A 15,778-nucleotide genomic window follows, 5' to 3' on the forward strand; every position below is an offset into this window, starting at 1 on the left:
CGACCCTTTCGCTATGACAAATTTAGCCAAAGAACGCTACCGCCATTACAACACAGATTGAACAACGTCCGGTGTATTTTTTCGGCGATATAAACGAGACTCGAAGACGTCGAAAATTTTTTATGGCTTCAACAGCTGGATTAATAAATCGCAGACAGAGTAGAAAAAAAAGCGTCCTTCGTAGATGTTCGATTCGATGAAGCTTCTATTAGCCCTTTCGCTACGATGGAATTTGAGGTTAAGGGCGACGCTTTAATTATTGCGAGAATGTTTCAGCCTACTTTCGCCTAGACAACGTAATTAAACATTTGATATCTTTATATCAATTTTTACATTGATAACGACCGAGGAATTGATTGGAAGAAATTACACAAGAACCTGTCACGTACAAAGTTGCATGATCTTTTTCATGGTTTAAGATAATACGACCGTTGACTGTACAGATAAGGACGTTTGCAAGGTCCAACTGCGGATAAAAGTTGGCAAGAACTGCAGTTGCAAAGAACAATGTATCGGCTGGCGTATTAGTGGATAATAAATTTCACGTTTAACGAGACGTTTTACATCGTTTATCGAGAATTTTGTTCGTTTAACAACAAATTGGGAATTCAGTATCGGCGAAGACTTTGCGCCAGGCGAAGAAAATTTTCAATAAACGAGACGAAACGTCTCATCAACTATCGAACCTAGGGCTAATAGTCGCTAACACGCTTCTTCTTTTTCAACTTCCTTCCGTTCGAAAGAAGAACCTAACCTCTCGACTCTTCACGCGCTTCGATATAATTCTTACCCAATTCCTAATCCTCGATTGGTATAGGTCACAAGGTGGCGCTAATTTCGGTTTAAATAAGTCAAGGAAATTTGTATTCGTGTTAGGTTGTCCGAAAAGTGTCTTTCTTTTACAGACACGTCTTTCGCAACGACGCATCTTTATACAAACATGAAACCTAATCGATCGTTGTGATTTTTATCTTGATAAAACAAAACGGATCATACGTAATTCGATAAAATAATATAAAACGTTGTACATCCATTGTTTCCTTATAAAACGAAAGAAACTCCTCGGACCACATAATATACAGGGTGGTTGGTAACTGGTGGTACAAGCGGAAGGGGGGTGATTCTACGCGGAAAAAGAAGTCGAAAATATAGAATAAAAATTTAAAAATTTAAAAATTCAAAAATTTTTAAATTTAAAAGTTCAAAAATTCAAAAATTTAAAAATTTAAAAAATTAAAAATTTAAAAATTTTTAAATTTAAAAGTTCAAAAATTCAAAAATTTAAAAATTTAAAAAAATAACGTCAATCGAGACAACGATCTACAGATCCGTTATAACGAGACGCGATAAAGTGCACGCGTACCGAGCCAAAATTCAAAGTCGATTTTCTCCGAAACAAAGCCTCAAACGAAAAATTGTTATTCTATATTTTCGACTTCTTTTTTCGCGTAGAATCGCCCCCTTTCCGCTTGTACCACCAGTTACCAACCACCCTGTATATTGGCTTGGCAACTAAGTGGTTGCGGATTTTGTCGGTACCACCTAATGACAAAATCCGCAATCGCTTAGTTGCCAAGCCAATATAACCACATAACAAACCAATATGAAATTAATCGATGATCGTTATCCCATAAAATACAAAATAAACTACTTTATTTCGTACCTGGCCGAAATTTCTCGTCGCGATCATGCAACGTCTGTACACCTTTTGAACACGCTGTCCGCAACGTAGTCTAAACGGAAGTCACAAAAGAGAAAAGGGCGCTAGACACAGTCTATTCTCGACTATTCTAAGCAAAGATCATAATAAGACGACCGACTGTCTCTTGTAATCTCCGATAAAATCGTCGCTGGACCTCGCGTCCGAGCGATCAAAAATCGCTCACAGAGTGTCCTGTGTGTTCCAAATCGAAAACGCAGCACCGTGTCTGCCTCGTGGTGGGATCTTAGAGGATCGTGGAATGTCCAGGCGATAGAACGCGAAAGAAAGACGCGTGGGAAGAAGCTTCAGGGAGAAGATCGCCAAGTAGCCGAAGAGCGAAAGCTCTGAACGAAGACTGGCCCTGTGCGTCGATCTGCGATTAATCAGCCGCTGTTCGGCGAGAATTGCAAGCGAAAAGCACCAGGAGCGAGCGTGGAAGAAGCGAGAAGTCACAAGGCTCTCTCGTTAGTCGCACGAGCTTCCTTGCAGCCTCTGACCGGCCGACAATTCGGTTTTTGTTTTCGCGGATTACCAGAGCAGAGGGGGGGGGGGGGGGGCGACGGAAGAAAGGAAAAGCAGGCGACGGTACGCGGTGGAAAGGCAAGGAAATTGTGCAGCGAACAAGACACAATGGTCTTGCGGTGGCGCGGCGACACGCTGTGTTTTTCAATTATTTTTAATTATTTTCTGAAAGCCGCGACCGCGTTTGATGCACACACCAACCCCCGGCTCGACACACAGCCGTCCCGCGTCTCTCCGCCCCTATTTTTCACCCTCACCCTATCGATCCCTCTCGCTTTTCCACGTCCAATTTAAAAACACGTCCACTGCCCCTCCCACCCACCGCGTCTTTTTCCCATTTTCCTTCGTCCTTTTTTCGCGTTCTCTGGGCCGTCGCTGCCACCGGTTACCAGACAAAGAGGAGAATTCGAAGAAGAGGAGCTTTGAGTCGGAGCTTTGTGCGACGGGAGCACGCAGCAAGGTGGAAATAACTGCGGGAATTTGACTGAATCGACGACACAAGACCGCGAGATCCTCGTTTTTAACGTAACGTCGCCACGGTTGCTGTCGGCCGATCGTACCGACTCTTTTCCACAACAAACCAGTGGACTAAGGATTTTTATGCAAATTCCTCTTTTCGTAGACGCCATTAAGGAACTACAAGTTTCTCAGATTCTTCCTGAAGATTCTCTTTTTTCCCGCCGACCGTGTTACACCGCGCAACGTATTTCCCGTATTTTCTATATTTCGTACACGCTGCCAGCCATAAGCGTTAGCACGTTTATTAATTCGTTATACTTTGCACGATTGTTATTTGTATTTCTTACAAGAAACGAGATCATTTCTATCGAAATATTCTAACAAACTTATATTTATATCGTACAAGACACGAATGCTACGAATGAATTAACAAATTGTAATTAAAAGGAAGCATTCGAGCAAATAAAAGCAGTGGAAGGCACTCGATTTCCATCGGACGGAAAACGTCGCACGAACTGCCCGGATACTTGCGGCAGATACCGTGTTTTCCTATGACACATGCATTTTGAATGTTTTTACGGCTTTAAAATTTCAATAGACGCAAAAAAATCCGCGGTCCAGCGACGGCTGAATTATTCAATTTTGTCATCGACGAAGCTTCCGAAATATACGAAACTATTGGGATGTAACATTGTCGTTTACAAGATGACAGATTTGCAAATAGCGACGACTAAAAATTGCACGATCAGAAAACAAAGAGATAGAAGAACAACGAATCCTCTTTTCCTTACGATCGATGTCGATTGATCCAGGAACTTACAACGAGTCCAACTACGTTTAAAAAATCTCTACGTTTAAAAAACTGCTAACAGATGCAACGCAACGATCCATAGAAGCTGTGAAATTTTCGTTTAAATTGCTGGAGATTTCTACAGGTTCGTTCAACGCGTTCCATGGATTTTACGTTAATTTACTTACGGAGGAACGCGTCGATCACACGTCGGCGACGACTGAAATTCACAAGAGCGAAAACTTGGCGAAGATCGATGCCCCGGAAGATCGCGAAGCTCGCGGCTAAATACAAACGATGCGAGATATCTGCGAACGTGCGACACTGCACCAGACTCGAACTTTTCAAATGTTGCAAATTCTTGGAATTTCGAAAATTTCCCAACACAGTCCACTCGACGGAAAGATGATGATACTCCGTCGTCTTTGATCGCGCGATTCTCGAACAAGGTGTCTGTGGGATCGATCCTCGAGCGAAATTTCCGAGGCGCGAAGAAGATGGAAGAAAATGGAACGACGATATCGATGGTCGCGATGGATTCTTTTTACCTGCGGATGCGAGTCGCGACCAAGAAGCAGAGAAATACGCGCGGTTCTCCGTGCAGACGCCGCGTTGGCCGAAGCTGACAGACTGGCAAACTACTAGTCGCCATGAACCGAACCAACAACAGGCCACCCCACCTCCGCTGTCAACAAGGGAAGCGTGGGAGGCACTAAGCTACTTTGCATTTTTTTTTCATTTTTTTCGTCGCTGCAACTAGCGTCGACGCTGGCGTCGCGGCGACCGAAGGCGAGCCCACGCTTTTTCGATTCCTCCTTCGATGTATCTACGACGTACGCGCGGAATCTTCGGCCCGAATTTTCACAAGAGGCTAGGAAAATCGCGGTTTTCTGTCGTCTTTGCTGCTTTTTTTTTTTTTTTTTTTTTTTTCTTTTTTCGAATGCCGAGGAAAAATGCTGAAAGGATTGGGCGAGATCGTTGAAGCGTCTTTTCGGGGAGGGGGCCAGGCGAAAAAGGAGAAAATGTTTCGGCGGAGAGACGGAAGGTGTTGGGAGGTTCGTGAGCTTGGGAAATTTTTGTACGATACAGGCGCGAAATCTTCGGTTTAAATTTATTGAGCGAGGGAACGTGCTGTTTCTCGCCGTTCTTTTTGCAAATTGGTGGATTGGAAAAAATGGTGCGAGGGACTGGAAAGGGTAGTGAAATATTTTCCGCGGAGAAAGGGAAAGCGGTTTGGACGTAAACGCAGAAGAAACGTAGATTGAAATGTCTAAGATATTGGGACAAAATTGGAAAAAAAAATGGAGCAGGAGATTAGCGAGATGTTGCTGGTAAATGTTTCTCAGATTAGAAACTGTTTAGAAGAATATTAGAAACTTTTGCTGTCTTTCGGAATCGTCGTAACGCGTGAATCCTCACTTGGAATATTTTGCAAGGTTCCGTGCAAAATTTACGAGAATTTTAATGCTCTTCTATTGTCTTTGTCAGAGAAACGAAGAAAAAAACAACGTAAATGTTGGGAAGAATTGATAAAACTGTTAGAAGATGTTTTTTAGCAGCTTGCCCGGGAGATGTTGTAGAGAAAAGTGCTTTGTTACTGTGCTTCACCCTCGGAATTTCCATAGAATACGAACATAAAACATCGAAAGACAAAACATTGAAATTCTCGTTGTTCGTCTGTTCTCGAAAATTTTCTCAAAGCTACGCACAATCACGTTGGATCTTTTTACAAAAATTCTATGAAACTTTGCCCAGAAAAATATCCTGGAAGAGAGAAAAAGACAGGAATTCGAAGTTTTGCAGCTGCACAGAGCAACGGATCCATCGAATGATCTAGGCGGCATTTACAAGATCGTAAGCAGCTTGTTCGACGAACGAGCGTGAATTCGTGGACAGCGGAAGGATTTGCCTCGGTTTCGTGATCGTTCGGTGCTTTGGAAGATTGCGAGTGACTTTCTTTCTACGCCGCCCCCGCGGAACTCGTAACGCGACACCGGTTTCCAACAGGACTACAAGCGAGAAAAATCGGCAGGAGGAATTGACATCGTTTTAAAATTCCGCATACGAAAATCGAGCAACGAGATCGCCTACGATCTCGCGGCAAAAACATTGTCGAGAAACTCCCAAGACGCTCCTATCTAATTAAAGCTGCAATGCTAAAAATACCGATACCGCTATCCGATCCTGCAAATTCGAGCGCTGAACTTTCCAAATGCTAATCTATTCGAATGTTCGAACTAGCGTGTGGAACAATTTCGACCTTGCTCTTTCCTCGCCAATTGCAAAATGCCGTGAACGTAACGGATCGGGAGTTTTGCTAACTTTTAATCAACTTTAAAATTCCTCGGAGATACGAAAATCTCAAGAACTCGAGGAATTCCGTTGCTAGAGCAGAATTCATCTTTACGGGCGATGAAAGCGAGCGATTTTTTTAAATTCCATGGAACGTAAAGCGAGGAAAAATATCATCCAACGATTTGAAATTCTAACTATCGAAATTTTCAATGAACAATTTTCCAATGCTTCTTCTCTTATCTCGCGGATTTTCAAATGTCGACGATATAATAGAATTGCGGGCTTTGTTCACTTTTAATGAACTAACAGATGGTGGAATTTCAACAACTTGAGCAACTCGATTCATAGAGCAGAATTCAGCTCGAGGATCGTCAGCCAGGCGTCTCCGATGATGGAGATCCACGGTTTACCGATCGAAAGTGTCGAGAGCGTGGCCGCTAATATCTCGAAAGAGCGAACGAACCGGCCCGCGCCGTTTCGAACGAACGACTGTCGAGTGGCGCGTGCAACGCGTCGCAGCCGCGGCGGCTCTGCCGCGCGAACAGCGCAGCGGCGCCGTATTCCGCGCGCCTCTATCGACGCGCATGCGTGCCGCTATAGACGCGCATGCGCATAGCATTAGGAGAAAGCCGCCAAACCTCGCAAATTGAAAACCATCGAATCGCCAGATGCCTTTATCGCCGTCTAATGATCATTCATGATAATTAGACTGCGGATTTTTATGCAAATTCACATCTTCGAGAGTATAATTGAAAACGTAGAACCTTGGTAGAAGATCGTTTTACGAGTATTATAGAAAGTACTGTACTTTGAATGTTTCATACATTTTGTCGTATTACGTGCATTCTGTGCAATCTTGTATTTTCAAATGTCCTGTAAATGCGCGAGAATCCGCAGTCTAACGATGATCAATTAGGCGCTCTGTAGTGAGGATAAATCGAGGGAAATATTTATGAATTTTCTGACAATGTGATAGTTTAAACATTTTTCCTCCTTTTTTTTTTTTTTTTTTGTTTGGATAGATTTAAAGATTTGATACAATTCCTCTTATAAATCTTTTTATTCGTGCACGAGTTTTACTGTCGATAGACTTCTCACGTGATTAATAAAACATTTTCATTCGCAACTTCTTTCAATATCTTCCAATCGATTTATACTGTCCAAATCTGTTTTTCACAATTTGTGTCTGCGAAAGAGTGCTAGGTCCCACGATCGTACAAAAATTTAAAAAAAAAAGTGAAGCGTTTGCAATAAACTTTAGATCTACAGATCTTGCACACCTAGAGATTTAGTCTTCGACAATGCGTTGCGTCCACTGAGCTACATCGTTGTTCGAGCAAAATCTTTCTACGTTGGATACGATTCGATCTCGTGCATCGTACAGACATCTTTTAATAACACCCCACATTTACCAGGTTACGTATATTCTTGTTCGAGTAAACTATTTTTGAACTGGATAATAAATAGCTGTCAGATTGATCGAATCTGAAGACGTTCCTCGAGAAAAACACCGAAATACCAATTTAATCGTCCCGAAGAATTCCACAAATTAATTCAATAAATAAAAGGAAGAACCAATACGACGAAGCTTTGAGTCTATCACTCTTGAATTTTTCCATCGATGTTAACATTATGATCTAAGCGGCATTTACAAGGACGTTAACATTATGACAATACGATAATAATTACTATGCAATCGACTTGACGCTCGACGAACGTCAACGAAAACTTAAAAGAACGTGGAACAGCGATATATTTTAATTCTTTCGTAAGGAATTTAACTTGTCGGTTTAGTAAACTTTTTTAACAACCTTGAATAGTATCCGCGAGCAGAATATAGCAGGGGTTGACAGGGTGAAATTTAAGGTGCGCTGTATAAATAAACGACAGTACAAAAGATATGGTGACCGGTCTATTTAATTCTCGGTCGTTCCATGCGAAAATGTCCCCAGATCAGAATTCTAATTAACACCAGCCAAACGAGATTATCCTACAGGCTGATCCAATTTCCAGCGACATAAACCATCCGCCGTGGGGCAGCCTGTGAACGAAACGAACATAAGAAAACACGTTTCGTTGGCGGATTATAAAAGTTTAAATAAAATAAGTTGAGAAATCACGGTTCGTGCCGGCGATATGACGGCCGTGGAAACCCAAGGAAAAAGCTGTTGCACCCGTGGAAACCTAGACGTGGCATTTATTCGAACGCGGCCTTACCTCGCATTTTCATACTAATGGACTTTTTCAACTTCCTCGACACGGTGTAACCAGCCTCGAATTATCTTTTTGTCAGATGGATTAACGCGTGCTTGGGGGATACTTTGCGCTTCCGTCCACTTCTCCGAAGGAACGTGCAGCCTTGGAAATTCGCGAATCAATCACTTTCCACGATTTTCCCAAGGATAACGAAGAAACGCGTATTAGGGTCCTCGAGGAATTTAGTCGCAGGCGTTTCAGTCGAACGAAGCTCGAACGGATTCGAGGGGAAAATTCACGATCGAGCTCGTAGCTGGTCAGATTTTCCCCAAGTACATACTTTCATGTATGTACGACATTTTTATCGAAGATTCGTCGGAAAGAACGTGAAATTCGAAGGAATTAGATTAATTAATAATTAGGAAGCCCTAAGCGCCTAATTAAGTTTTAAAATGTGGCCTCACAGAGAGCGAGGAGGCAGCTTGCGCGCAGCGCGCCTTATGGTAAATATGGAGCTGTTTGCAGGAAAATGAAAATTGCAACAACAAACGTACTGCGTATAACGTGCAACTTTGGCAAATATATTTGTAGAATTTCACCGGATCGCAGAGGTTGGGTTGATTTTTGTGGAGGAAAGCTGGATGATCATTCATCGTTAAAGCTCGAACGCGAGTGAAAATAGGGCCACGGATCGATGTTTCGAACTTGGCTCAAGAACTCTTCATCATCCTTACGTGCAGTCGTGAATCACCTGTGACGATTAATGCTCGGTCAACTATCGAATTGTTGCATACAAAGTAGCAATTTTGCACAGATTTTTGTCGAATATTTCCCGCGGGAGGAACAATTCGATACTCGATGACGAAGAAATGGTAGGAGAGAAAAGTAGAAAGAATTGCACGACGATACGGTAAGGAAGACGTTGTACTGTTTCGCGGGTCGATCAACGAAAAATTGAAAATCGGAGAGCACAGAGGAAACATATGGCGAGTTCATATTTGTTGATTTTTTATTTCCATGTCAGCTGCCTAACGTGTAAAATACACGTTTAGCTCGGAAGTGTGTCTTTCTCTGGTCTATGGAATTTTGTAAAAGATTAAAAATATAATAATTTATCCTAAATGGAAGCAGAATAAGAGAAGAATTTACGTAGAAAAGAAGAGAAAATTACAATAAGTAGAATGTGATACAATAACCGACGTTCTTGAAGCACTTAACAAGATCCAAAAATGCATATTTTATCCTACGACTGATTAAGAAGCGTTGAATCTTAAACTGCTTCGATTAACTCTCTTTTTCTAACCGTTTTGTCCCTCCCTTTCTTCTTTACGTTAGCAACTCTTCAGAAATCTTCCCCTTTTGCGATACTTTATCGATAAAAAAACGTGGAATACACAAAGAAAGGTAGTAAAAATAACATAACACTAGAACCCAATACCTTGCTAATATTTGTTCCAACATGAAACTCATTTAGAGGCCACGCAAACCCGAAGGGAACAGCCAGGTTAAAAAAAGGCAAACTCTTTCGCTAGCTGTGGCCACTCGCACGTCGAATTCCTCGTCTCCAACGACTTCCCTAAAAATTCCAAGCATCCTCGACCAAACACCCAACCAACCAACGTTAAAAAGAAAAATCCTCCTCCCTCGCCTACCCTCGGCAATTCCCAAAATCTCTGATCCCCGAGAACTGGCGAAAAAACAAGGAGTAACCGCCCTCTCAAAAGAAACAAAAAAAAGGAACAAAAACAAAAACCAAAAAAAAAAAAAAAAAAAAACAGAGAAGCGTCGGATTTATCGCGAGTTCGGTCACGTCGAAATTATAATCCATCCGCGACGCTTCAACCAGATTTACGACAGCCAGGCAATCCCCCATCGACGGTGGCCACCCCCGGCAAACCAGCCAACCAACCAACCAACCAACCACGCTTTCATCAGCCGCGCTTTTTAGAATTCATTTTCGGCTTTAAGCTTCATTTCTCGGCCGGGGAGAATTAAGCTGGGCGCGGTGGAGGGTCGGTATGGCTTGGTCCGGGGGACAAACGGCAGATTGGTAGGCGTTACCCTGTCTGTTGCCACACTTAAGGGGTTCACACTGTGTAACGAACCACCGTCGCCCTCCCACAGCCACCCCCTCGTGAACCATCCCGCGTTTCCCAACTCTCTACGTGCACTGGGATGCATGTACATACACGTCGAAATATGTCGCGATGGGGTAGGCAACAACGACCACGCGACCACGCGACGACGACGACGACGACGACGACGACGACGACGACGACGATGGGGATGAAACGGTGGTGATGGTGATGGTGTTGGTGGTGGTGGTGGTGGTGGTGGTGGTGGAGGTGGTTGGTCGGGCGGGCGGTTATTTCGTGGTAACAATTCCCTGGCTTTTTTGTAATTTACGACAATACGAACGCGACCGGCAGAATTACGATCCGCCCTGGCGCGACGCGGCTGCGCGACCTCGAATCGTTCGTTTAATCCGCGGCTGGCAAGGAATATTCACGGCGGAGGCAGCCGATTTCCCGCCGTTAGACGCGTTTCTGGCTGGTCCGTACTTGGCACAGCTTCTGAAAATCATCCTGCAGGATACGCTGGTACTCCGAGGATGAAGAGGCTGGGGGGAATTTTAGGGAAGTTGAGATGAAGAGGGATGAAGGGCAAATTTTAAACGAAGGGGTGTAGGGCAAATTTTAAACAAACAAGGGCAAAGTTTGCAGATGTTGCGGATTTTATAGAAGTTAAAAGTAAGAGGGCAAATTTTGTAAATGTCAAAAACTATGGTAAATTTCGCGAAAATTAGTGGCGAGAGGCGTAGAAGAAATTACGAGGATAGTAAAAATTGGTTGAGCGAGGGTGGGAAGAGTTTCGTAAATATCGAAAACGGGGGTGGGGGAGAGTTTTGCTAAGGTCATAGACAAAGGACGTGCGATCAGCTTTTTTTTTTAATGGTCCACTAAACGCTGAAAACCAGACTGGTAGGAAGAATCGTAAAAATGTAAGAAACAAGTAGCGTAAGGGGCAGATCTTGTAAATCGTGTAGAAACAGAGGTAAAAAGTGGAAGATAAATTTTATGGATATCAGAAAATAGTTAAATAAGAGTAGACAGAGTTTTGTAAATATCGATTTTTGTAATTATCGATCGAATTTTGCAGAGAATCTTTACGAATAAACGATGTACGAAGAATTGTTTAAAAAACAAATTTACAAAGAAAGACTGGGCAAAAATTTTGCAAATGCGTGTTGAAAAATTTACGCCATCCGACAACATAAATTATTAGAAATATTTCAGTTCTTCTTCTCTGAAGTATGTCCATTGTGTTAAGACGTAATGTTAATATTAATTGTTGAGTAATTAATAAATTAAATAATGTTCATCTTCAGAGTGTTAAGGTGTTAGGAAAGATATATTACACACTGGTAAACGTTTAAATGAGAAATTTGTCTTTGAAATATGTTCACTGAACCATTTCCAAGGATGTGCTGATACGGATGATCCTGGGTCGTTAAATAGGTAAAAAGAATTTTCTAAACAATAAGTACACGATCGATCAATTTATGCAAACCTATGAACGCGAAACTCAATAACAGAGTCGAAAGTCAACAACAGGAGGAGACTATGAAGACTTTCCAAGCTGGACTTTAATTGCTATGGAAATAAAATATACATTTTAGAACGCCTTATCGCGTGAAATATTTGCGTAGAGGGGAAGTCGTTGATTATAATATCGGCAAATTATCAATACTTATTTTATGTCGCAATTTGATAACGTTAGGTGGTTATCTGAGCGGATCGCGGCCTCGGTGGTCAGGCCATTATCTTTGGTCTTGATTATTTATGAAATGAGCCCAAGGCGCACACGAGGCTCGCTCGCGCGGAAACTTACACCGTTCACGAAATTTCGTGGCACGTCGAAGTCCACAGGTCGGGAATTATTTAGTAGCTGCCAGGTCCCTTATCAGGCAATAACACACGGCGGGCAAATTATCCCTTACCCAACTCGTTGATCCTTGGCGATATGTGCGGCAAAAATATCCATCGCTCGTTAGAAATCGCCAGAACCATCAGAAATTTCAGAATCAAGATGATTCTCCGATGTTGAGTACACAACGATTCATAGAAACGATTCTCTTTGTTTCCGAGTATTAGGTTAAGTCAAAGAAGACTCGAGTTAGGTTCGAAAACGAAGGAAAATCCCTAGGGTTTTGTTAGATATGGTAAGACACACGTGACACAGGTCTGCGTTAGACCTGGATTAGTTTAGGGAATTAATAAAAATCCCCTATAAACCTATTTCTCTCTTTTCCGTCGAATGTAGGTTTATACGAAACATCTGTGAGCTACATTTAGACTAATCGTAAGTTGGATTTTGCTTAAGTTTCAAAATTGATTAAAATTCTCATGCTTCTTCTTTTTTAAATATGACACTACAGTATACGACGAATATCTGTAGGTCGGGTTTAGGTTAGGTTCGAAAATCGACAGAAATCCCTATACTCTGTTTATATTTTGTAAACATAAAAATCCACGGCAGAACAGTGTCGAAGGTGGACTCGAGGATCGATGCAACTCACGATTATCGATACGCCACGGATTTACAAAAATCTTCCACGTGATATTTAGAGATAAATCGAAGATCCATCTTCGAGAAGGGTTCTACGACATGGTACAAGCGTGATCGTTACAGAAAGTGAACGCGTAGTTCTTAGCGACTGACTTTGAGAAACCTGGGGCCTGAAATTCTTAAAGAATTCGTTGCAGTGGCTCGTGAGTAAACAAAACCCATCACCAGGTTTACTCAGAGCCGTCGAACGAGTAGTTACCTAAGAGCACAATTGGGTCAGGCTCGCGTTAAGCACGAAAACGGATATAAATTTCAATTGTTTCAAAATATAGCAATTCGCGTTTGCGACAGATCTACGTTTGATTCGGATTAAACGATAATTTTCGAAATACGTAGGAAACGAAAGATACGGAAACAAAACTTCGGTTGGGCTTGGACGTTGGTAAAATATGATTTCGTTTCTGAAAACTAGGACGAGATCGGTGGTAGCGATGTTTGTCCGTGCAACAAGAGGACAGGAGAGCGAAAGAAAACAGGAGACATTCAAATTTTTCGCGAAAGCTAAGTGGCTCGTTAATTTATCGATCAATGATCACGCGATGCGGTTGAAATTCGTGACGTGATTTATAGGCAGAACGAACGACTCGGGCGCAGCAAGTTTTCAGACAAATCACGCTGCCCGAACATTCACGACACATTTGCATATGCTTATTTTGTCAATAAACCGTCCTCTTTCGTTCGCCGGTGAATAAAAAAAACCTTCGGTCCTGCAAAGGATCTTGTTCAAACAGGGATAACGCAACGTTAACCCAGAGAATAAAAATACTTGGACCGGTCAAATTTATCCAATGAACAATTATTACCATAAAGTAGACATACGAGCAGAATTGTAGATTCGAAAAATAATTTTGCTTAATTCTTTGCGCTCGTAATGACAGCTGACGTACCGACCGTATTTTTCACTACGAATTTTAGAAACGTGTTCGTACTTACCAAATTACTATGAATTTTCTATTGAAAAATTTCTTCTCTTTTTTCAGGCAAATTTAATGATACGTTCGACGAAACATCTAAAGAAATAACTTCGACTTTATTCAACGATATTCTCGGCGACAAGTTCTGTGCAATCTCTTCGTTGTAAAAAGATATCTTCAACGATTTCACTGTTACCGATTAACGAACGATTCGTTTAATTTAATTAATTAATGTTCACAATCTCAACGAGACTACCGCGCGATTTACAGGACAAATCATCGAGTAATCGTAAATTCAAAAGATGTATTTTTCAACATACAACAGATTGATCTGTGGGTGAGAAAAATTCTTTGAAATGTAGCAAAGGGATTGCACATGTTTGAACTATTTTTTGACTATTAAAAGAGTTCAAGGTTAGACGTTGAAAGAACGACTTCGTGGTAGAAATTGAACACTAGCTTGAACGATTGCTTTGGTATTTATTATTTTACTGAAATAGGCGCACGAACGTTCCACCACGCGGTGAACGTTCGCACAGGGTGGTCAAAAAATCGTGCACGTGAAACGTTTGAGCCTTTGTTGGAAAACGTTATCCGTCAGAAAGTATTTAGGATAGAACAACTGCTGGCTATTCTAACGTAATTGGTACTCAAGTTTGTTGAGCTGGCCTTGGAGAAATTGAAATTCAACCATATCGACGCTGGCCCCATTCCAGATATAACAGATTATTTCGCATTCGAAATTTCAACTAACGGATCGTATTTTATTGGAAAACCTGCGTGCGCGATGTAACTTGCGTGTAAATTAAGACAACATCCTTGAAATTCGATTCTCAGAATTTACTGTTCCGACAATAAATGAAACGTAGCTAGTTTCTATAAAATATCTCGAAATTTTCGATCATTTGCTGCTTTCTTCTCTTTTTTCCAGTTCTTGAGTCACGTTTGACACAACTGTTGAGTCGAGAACAAGAATTCTGCCAAATATCGATCGCGCTAAAAGTCGACATGCGACACTTGTTAGTTCTCCGAATTTTCCAGATACACAACCAGCTAGCAGCAGTTGCTAAGAAGGCCGAAAACCCAGGAGAAACTCCAGCGTCTATCGGAATATCCGTTTGAGTGCCAGCGGTGTTTGAAAAAACAGGATGGAAAAATCCTGAACAGCGCGACAGCGCTTGCCTCGATCGATTGCGAAGAGAAACAAGCGGCGCAATAGCGCTCGTCGTATTTGTTATTTCTTGTACATCTATATTATTATATACGCGTACTGTCGGTTTATAAATATTTCAAGTTTTGTTCAAGAAAAATTACTGAGAAGATAACAATGAAATAGAAAAAACCGTGGGTCGTCCGTAGCGTTCAAACGTACTGGGACCTTTCGACACAAAATCCAAACAGCGCGACTCAGACGTTTGATCCGGAAGAAGAGCTACCTATGTCTGAATTATTTTCTGACGTGCGAAAATGTTACTCTTATTTCATTTTACAGTGCCAGTTGAACGCACTAAGCTTCTACTCACCGTGCACAGTTCCGAGAAAGCTCCACTCTAAGTTCTCGTGAAAGGTCTAAAAGTGTGCAAGTCTGAAGTTCTCGCGAACGCTCCATTCTAAGGATAACGCGAGCGTACGCTGATCGAGCTCGTGTATATCGAACGCAGACAAGAAATCACGAAAGAATGATCGCCTGAGATTTCTATATTCCAAGAGCTGAGCCCAGATCCCGATAAGCGGAGGCTCGCAGCTGACAACCTGAGAGAAGCTTCCGTAGAAAATTCACGCGTGTCACCCCGTGCTGTCCTGCTTTAATCGCACTAAAGGAATCTTCAAGGTCAGAAAAAAAGAGGATTGCACGGTTAAACGAGGAATCGTTAAACTACCTAGACGGATGCAAGTGGAAAGGGTGGATGCTTCTACCGAAAACCTAGCACCGCAAATTCCATTCATGCAACAAGGACGTCTAAACTCGGTGTCACCAGGTGACACCCATCCCCGTAACCTCGATAAATATCCCAGAACTGTCACTCCAAGCCACTGTGCAAAGTTACCGCGCTCATTATCGATTGCACGATGAGAAGCGGAGCAAGCGAATGACTGCTTACAAATTCATCCAAGCAAGGATGATGCAGCGATTGCCATCATCGCAACGATGCCCACGTGTTTTTTTTTTTTTTTTTTTTTGCACACCGCGTATACCAGGTCGAGAGGACGCACCTGAATAATGTGCTGGGACAGCAGGGGTTGACGTTTGTCGTGGCGGTGCCTAGCGTG

The 15,778-nt window shown here is 42.2% G+C and overlaps 1 protein-coding gene across 28 annotated transcripts in view; it reads right to left on the reverse strand.

The window, feature by feature from the left end:
• Positions 1–15,778, reverse strand: part of LOC126874402 (basement membrane-specific heparan sulfate proteoglycan core protein-like) — a 196,933-nt gene that overhangs the window by 94,342 nt on the left and 86,813 nt on the right. For 3 of the 28 annotated variants that reach the window (XM_050636413.1, XM_050636411.1, XM_050636412.1), the window contains exon 1: positions 4,022–4,585. The exons of 20 other annotated variants lie outside the window; for them this stretch is intronic. The gene's annotated coding sequence lies outside the window, so the exon portion shown is untranslated. Of the gene's footprint in view, positions 1–4,021; positions 4,588–6,178; positions 6,270–15,778 lie in introns of those variants that run through there. 5 more of the 28 variants (XM_050636415.1, XM_050636416.1, XM_050636408.1 and 2 more) reach the window with 4 other exon arrangements.

This window comes from Bombus huntii, chromosome 16, assembly GCF_024542735.1.
Source record: "Bombus huntii isolate Logan2020A chromosome 16, iyBomHunt1.1, whole genome shotgun sequence".
Taxonomy (NCBI): domain Eukaryota; kingdom Metazoa; phylum Arthropoda; class Insecta; order Hymenoptera; family Apidae; genus Bombus; species Bombus huntii.